The sequence below is a fragment of the Dipodomys spectabilis genome, unplaced genomic scaffold (assembly GCF_019054845.1).
Source record: "Dipodomys spectabilis isolate Male_0828 unplaced genomic scaffold, ASM1905484v1 ptg000617l, whole genome shotgun sequence".
Classification (NCBI taxonomy): Eukaryota; Metazoa; Chordata; class Mammalia; order Rodentia; family Heteromyidae; genus Dipodomys; species Dipodomys spectabilis.
The window spans coordinates 214279-222053 of record NW_024871294.1 but is presented as its reverse complement, the minus strand read 5'-3'; the positions used below and the strand labels follow the sequence as shown (position 1 = coordinate 222053).

At 33.7% G+C, this 7775-nt stretch overlaps 1 non-coding gene across 1 annotated transcript; it reads left to right on the top strand.

The window, feature by feature from the left end:
• Window positions 1-7355: 7355 nt before the first annotated feature.
• Window positions 7356-7461, top strand: LOC122101028. The gene has a single exon (XR_006146295.1). It is a non-coding gene; the product is annotated as a U6 spliceosomal RNA (small nuclear RNA).
• The last annotated feature ends 314 nt before the right edge of the window (window positions 7462-7775 follow it).

Here is a 7775-nt window from a genome sequence, read left to right as displayed (position 1 = left end):
TCTATGCTTCCAATTCAAAAGGAAATGGAAAGATTTTTAAAAATCCTGCTAAATAAAATAAGCCAGACCCAAAGAAACAGATTCCATAGTTTCCCTCATTTGTAATAATAGGATATGTATAGAATAACACTAGCAGATGAGCAGAATGGCTCAAAAGCTTTGCATATAGGATGAGCAAAATAAACACCTAGATATGGAAATAGTGGTTTTTCTTTGTGGTTGTTTTTTTTTTTTTTAAATGTACTACGTGATTTCTTTTTTCTTTTGTGTTTTCCCCTATAGTTTATCCCCTGCTGTATTTGATTTCAATACTGTGTGTATTGCACATGCATTTACCTTAATTTGAGAAGGCAAGATGAACAGCAAATTGGGGAGACAAAAGACAAAGTGCAAACCAGTGCAGTAGCAGTACTCACAAGACAAAATGTTGGAAATTTACATTACAACTTGTGAGGGGTTTGGGGGGAAAGGAAAAGTGTGAGAAAAATGAGGTAGTGGGTAAAATTTCGACATGTTATGTATTCACTACTTTAAAATTAATGCAACCCCTGTATATATCACCTTAAAAATAAAATTAAACAAAACTAAGTTACATAAAGTATAATTTCACTGTATTGCTATAGTAAATATTATCCTATGTGCATTACCTTTTAAAAAATGAACACTATTTGGCATCTAATTTGAATTAATTACACCTTTCTTTATCAGAGGTTCATCAACTTGAATGTTATCCAAATATACAATATTTTCACAATATATCTGTCATAATTTTCAAAAAAATTATAAGTTAATATTGTCCCATAGTAAAACAGAAAACAGTTTAATTCTATGGAAACTCCTAACTTTTAAAACTGAATAATTGTTAAAAGGACATAATATATGTGTTCTTCAAAGTTCTTACAAATACTAACTACTCATTTTCAAATTCTGAACATTCCATATCAGAGATATTAAAAACAGTACCTGTTTGTATGTTATTTAATTCTGCAATAACTGCAGTTTCTAATTGGGTGCTACATATTGAGAAATCAACAAAAAAATAGCCACATTCTGGTGGAGGATATAACTACGAAGTATGTGTAATAATTAATTCCTCAAGAGTAAACATTTGTTCATCAGAGTAAGCTATTATTTCTGTGATCATCAATCCCAAGTTTTTATGCCATAAAGTCTTCCTAGCCCAACAGTTTCCAGTTTGTATGGTGCACCTTAAAATTCCCTTAATTCACATCATGAATAGCTTATCACTATTGTGAAAAAATACTACACTTGTGCTAATATGATGCCTTTCCTATTGTGGAAAGTACACTACACTAAACTTTGCTGCAACATTTTTCTGATTTCTAGAAATCAGAGCACTTGCAAATATTATTTATATTTTTATCTATCTTAGATATTCAGGAGGCTACGATCAGAAGATTATGGTTCAAAGCCCACCCAGTCAGGAAGTTTCCTTAGATTCTTATCTCCAATAAACTTCTCAGGAAAAGCCAGACTCAAGTGGCACTGAGGTTGAAGTTGTAGGGCATGAGCCTTGAGCAAAAACTGGCTCAAAGAGAGTGGCCAGGCCCAGAGTTCAAACCTGAGGACAAACCAAAAAATAAAACCAACTCCAACCTCGCATTTTTCTCATTGTATACAGAGGCATGTAATTAAGGAAATTTCTTCCTGTATTACAAATAGATAGAAGAACCAAGACCTCACACAATTACTGTCTTCATACCATGTTACACCAAAGCCTCAAAAAATTGCTTGTTCTAAATTAATAAATTAATATCATCCATTTGTTGGCAACTCTGTGCAGATTATTCACACTATCTCATTTTATACATGAACTGTTGGAATTATCAATTAACTAAGTTCTAATTATACCTCGCTTGAAAGAATATTTTAAGCAACTAAAATGCCTGATTCATGTGTGAATTTGTGAATTAAAACCTCTACTTAAAAAGAATTTTGTAGTATCCTATAGAATATGAAATTAGAAACAAAACCAAAATATTTATTTTAAATATAAATTCTAGTTTAGCAAGATCTACAAAGTCCTACATTAGATGAACTTGTATTTTTCCAGGCTTAAAATTTTGTAATCCTTCATTATTTCTTTGAAATCCAACAGAATGATGCTTATTTTTTCAAATTTTTGATTGGGAATCATAAGCCATTTTGCATCTAGGAATGTTGTGTAATGCAGAGAGCATTTAAAACACAACTGAGGATTATATATGAGTTGCATTTCAATAGGAAACTTGCCTTCTCAAAACATAATGACAAAATTAGCCCAAACTTCCAACTGTGTATTCCTTTCTTGTTGTTTGGTTTGTTTCATTGAGACAAAATTATACTACCTGGTCCAGGGAAGGTATCACTATGTAATCCCACTCTCTAATCTCCTGTCTTAGCTTGAGTGTTAGAATTCCAGGCTTGTATCAAATTGCCCTTCCATAGTTTGGTGGTTTATTTAATCTAGATACAGACTAGCAATTCTCAACTTCTCCTATGATCTTATTCATTAGACTGACTCATCAAGTTGTTTATGTACTATTTTCAAAGATGTTCTATCATTTCACACAGGATATGAACATTTTCAGATGCACCTGCAGGGGTCTCTGATTCATTCTTCCATGGATCCTATCCCTTTAATAATGATTAATTGACTTTCTTTTTATCTCTGGTCCCTAGGTATGTAATATTATCAAACTTTGAATAAATTTCACTTGAGGACTTTCTAATATTAAAAATTATCACTTGATCTAGTCTTACTCAGGATATATTTTCTATTGTTTTCTAACATTTCTCCATATTCTGAGAGTTGTTTTATTTGTGCAGGTGTGTTTGCACATATATGTGCCTCTGTGTGTATGTGTATGTTTGTATGTTTGTATGCAAAAGCCTCAGCAACCTCATTCAGCAATCTTGCTCATCACTAGTATTCCATCACTTGAGTTCACGCCTATAATTATAGATACTCAGGAGGCTGAGATCTGAGGATTGCAGTTCAAATCCTGTATGAGTAGGAAAGGAATGTTCTGAGGCACTTAACTCCAATTAACCACCAGAAAACTGGAAGTGGCGCTGTGGCTCAACAGGTAGAGCACTAGTCTTGAGCTGAAGAATGGAGAGATATTTCCCAGGCTGAGTTCAAACCCTGCCTCAACCATAAAAAAAAAAAAAAAAAAAGAAAGAAAAAAGATGAAAGAAAGAAAAAGAAATGAGATCTTGGCCACCAGTTCATTGCTAGTATAATTCCTGCTTTCTCACCATGGACTTTTTTTCCAGTTAAGTCCATGCTCTTATATCTAACTTACTTTGGAACCAGAATTATTCTTCAATTGTACATTTTACAAATTTGCGTGATTAGCAACCATGATTTAGAGATAGAAGTTGAAAGAGAGTGGCCTCATCGTTCATATTCTTCTTAGTATTAATTATTTCTCTATGTCACTCCCATAGATCTACATAATGGCCTTGGCTTTATTGGTTCAATGTTGTCTTATTTGCAGAGTCTTCCATAGTATATGAACCATTAGACTTAAACACAGAACTTTTCTTTCTCTTATTATTCCTATTGTTTCTTCTACTGTTAACTTGTGTACACTTGGGAAATAATTCACAACAAACACACAAATAAATTTTTCTGAGAATCTTCTCCAAGTTAAATTTAATTTAAGAGCATTTATGGAATTTGAAGTTAATGTACTCATGGATAATGGTTTCTTTTATGTTTTTATAGTAAAAAATAATGTACAGAGGGCTTAGAGTTACATAAGTAAGGTAATGAGTACATTTCTTATTGTTACATCCTCTTTTGTTTTTTCTGTGTTATCCATTCCTCCCCATCTGACCAATTCCCCCTCCTCTCCACAAGTTGTAAAATTCGTTTTCTACATAGTGTCTTGTTCATATCATTGTTACAATAGGTCATCCTGAATCTTTGTTTCAGCATTTTGTTGTTTCCCTTCTCCTCCCCACACTAGAAAAATGTATATGCAAGATGCAGGGCACCAACATCCTATCCAGTGAAAACAGGAGTTATATCATGCGGGAAGAACATGGAGGAGAAACGAAAAAATCACATAGTACATTTTAGATACATTAAGAACAATTTCAATAAAGAATAAACAAGTTGTGTCCCTATCTTGGGTTTCATTTTTCTTAACATTATCTTATATGGCCATATGTACATGAATAATGTTTTTATAAGTCATTTAAATTTTATATTTTGTATTTACTAAGTTGTCTCTGAAAGGCGTGTTACCTCATGTCCAAAGATGTCTTTGTGCTAGTTCTATGAAGCCTGAAAACATTCATTTTACCTGAAGAGGGTGTCTTTCTTCAATTTTTTTAGCTCTCTTATCGAAGATTAGATGGCTATAGGTTTGTAGGTTCATTTCTGGGTTTTCAATTCTATTCCAGTGGTCCTGAGGTCGGTTCTTGGAGATTCCTCAAAAGACTCCACACAGAGCTCCCCTAAGACCTAGCAATCCCACTTTTGGGCATTTACCCAAATGTTCACAAACAAGGCCACATTAGAGGTACCAGCACGACTATGTTTATTGCAGCCTTATTTACCATAGCTAAGGTATGGAACCAACCCAGATGCCCCTCAGTAGATGAATGGATCAAGAAAATGTGGTATATATACACAATGGAATCCTATGCCTCCATCCGAAAGAATGACATTGTCCCATTTGTTAGGAACTGGAAAGACTTGGAAAAATTACATTAATTGAAGTAAGCCACGCCCAAAGAAACATAGGTCCCATGGTTTTCCTTATTTACAATAACTAGTATATGTCTGAGTCAAACAGAAAAGATCAGATAAGTTGATTTTAGGGAAATGAACCCTAAGATATGTATTCGAATGTTTTTTGTTCTTTCATGTGACTTTTTCTAACACATTTATAAGATAATTTCCTTGTAGCTTTTTATGTCCCTTCCCCACGGGATAACAATAACCCCTGATTTCACTGTATTTGATGTCGGTATAATTTCTGGAGGGGAACAGAAAAAAAACAAATCATTTAAATAGGGATACAGGTGGACCCATTGCAACAATGAGATGTACAAGTCGTTATTTCAAAAACGAACTTTACAACTTTGTTGTTGGGGGGAGGAGGATTGGATGGAGGGGGGAGGGGAGGATGGGAAGGGGAAACCAAGGAATAGGCTATATTGCTTGATAAAAAATGTACTCATTCCAGATCTTAGCTGTAAATAATGCTGCAATAAACTTAGTTGTGCTCGTAGCTTTAGTGTGGTCTTGTTTGTAAACATTTGGGTAAATGCCCAAAAGTGGGACTGCACATGCCCTCCAGCATCTGTTGTTATTAGAGTTCTTGATTATACCCATTCTAACTGGGGTGAGGTGATATCTCAATGTTGTTTTGATTTGCATTTCTTTTATGTCTAGGGATGGGAAGGGGAAACCAAGGAGTAGGCTACAATGCTTGATAAAAACTGTACTCATTATCTTGCACATGTAATTTTTTCGAGTGTGTTCTTTATTCATATAAAAATTGTCTGAAAACTTCTTCTTGAAAGTATTTCAAAAGGAAACAATGTGCCAATTGAAGGCCAGCATAGAACAAAAGGAAATAAACATTGTTTTAAAAGCTTTCTTTTGCAAGGAAACAAAGACTTGGAGGTTTTAATTTGTCTTATGCATGGATGTTTCACTATTGAGATGATTCTGTTGTTGCAGGAGTCACTTATTAATTCATTTAGTCTTGTCCTGAATTCTCCAGCGCAATTAGTATTCCAAAAAAGCAGGATTCAGTGAGTATGATCAGCAAAAGGAGTCTGTTCTCAAACCAGTGCTTTATGGATGGTCCCAAAGAAATATGTGCGTTTTTTTCTTGTTTGTTTGTTTAGTTTGTCCTGGTTCTGGAGCTTGAACTCAGAGGCTGGACCATGTCCCTGAAGAAATGTCTTCCCTGGCCAACTTCCCCCAAAGCTAGGACTCTACTACTTGGGAGAAACTCCACTTCTGGCGTTTTTGGTGTTTGGTTACAGATAAGAATGTGACAGACTTTCCTGCCTAGGTTGGCTTTGAACTGAGATAGTAAGAAAGCCAAGTGACATCAACTGTATCAAGATTTCTGTTTTGAACCAAGAAATACTAGACAAAGTTTATTATAAACTAATATTTGACAATTTTTAAAAGAAAAGAATATGTCTAACAAAGAATCCATAACTTAAATAACTCCACAAATGTAGGGGCACTGAATCATTTTGGACGCATTTTTTCATCTGCTTGGGAAGATAACTATTGACTTCATAGATTCCTTTTGGGGAAACTTAGTCATATTTGTCTGTTGTCACTGGCTTTGTACACATGCATGCTGTACATACTTCTAAGGGCCTTACATAAAGGAATTCTTGAAATTCTCAACAATATTTAAATAAGATGCTCCAGCCTAGGGTTAAGATTTTAGGTGTGGACATTTATCAACACTCCTGATTCAGACTCTACTTGATATAATTTTTAATCAATATTTTGTTTTTAGTTTTGCTCTTTGTAAATTCACATGCACCTATGAAAAATTGTGTGGCCATCCCAATAATATTCTCAAAGTACCTCTTAATCATGACTCACAAAAAGTTGTTATAAATAAAGAAAACAATAATTAAATATTAATGATTACTAAAATAAAAAACAAAACAATTACCAGGGTTTTCAGTATTTGAAGTGCACATAGTAGAGTTTACTATTTTCTCATATTCCTGTACATTTAAAACTGGATAAAGCTATAAGTAGCCTTTAAATTTACTCACTAAGATTACTATTTATAGTTCATCTCATCATTTGTATGTGGATTATATCATTATTTGTTCACCACTAACATATAACGTAAAGGAGCCCTAAAGATTTAACAGAAACTGTGTACTTAAAATCTTAACTCTTCACTCTGCTTCTTTACACAGTCTTTGCAACTTCTCATTAGTAAAGTTTCTATAAAATCTGAAATGTACATACTTACTAGTACATGCTACCAGAAATATTATATACGTTATCAAAAATTTTTATGACTTAATTTTGCCATATATAAGCAAATCCCAAAATTAAACATATTTAAAACATTAAAACTTTTAACAAACCTTAACATTTGCTGCAATGATCATTATGACAAGTGCCTTTTGTAGAATAATTGAACTCCTCCTCCTACAAATCTCATGAACAACAAATATCTGGAATTATTTTGTTTTTGATATGTCAATCTTGACTTTATTCTTAAATGTGTGCTTATATAAGAAACACATGGTTCTAAAATTTCACAATTCTTTTGAACTTAATTTTGTTGAATTGTCTAGTTTAAGAAAATCAATTACTTTTTATATATAAAAAATGTTTTGTGCTCAATTTGGCTGCACATACACTAAAATTGGAACATACAGAGAAGATTAGCATGGTCCCTGCACAAGGATGATGTACAAATTAGTGAATTGTTCCATATTTTTACAACAACAGATGCTGGAAGGGATATGGCCAGAAGGGAAGCCTACGGCATTCTTGGTGGGAGTGTAAACTTGTTCATCCACTTTGGAAAGCAGTTTGGAGGTTCCTCAAAAGCCTCCACATAGAGCTCCCTATTATACAGCAATCCCACTTTTGGGCATTCTCCCAAATGATCACAAACCAGTCCATACTAAAACTACCACCACAACAATGTTTATTGTAGCATTATTTTCCATAGCTAAGATATGGAACCAACCCTGATGCTGCTCAGTAGAAGAATGGATCAAGAAAATGTTCTCTCTCTCTCTCTCTCTGT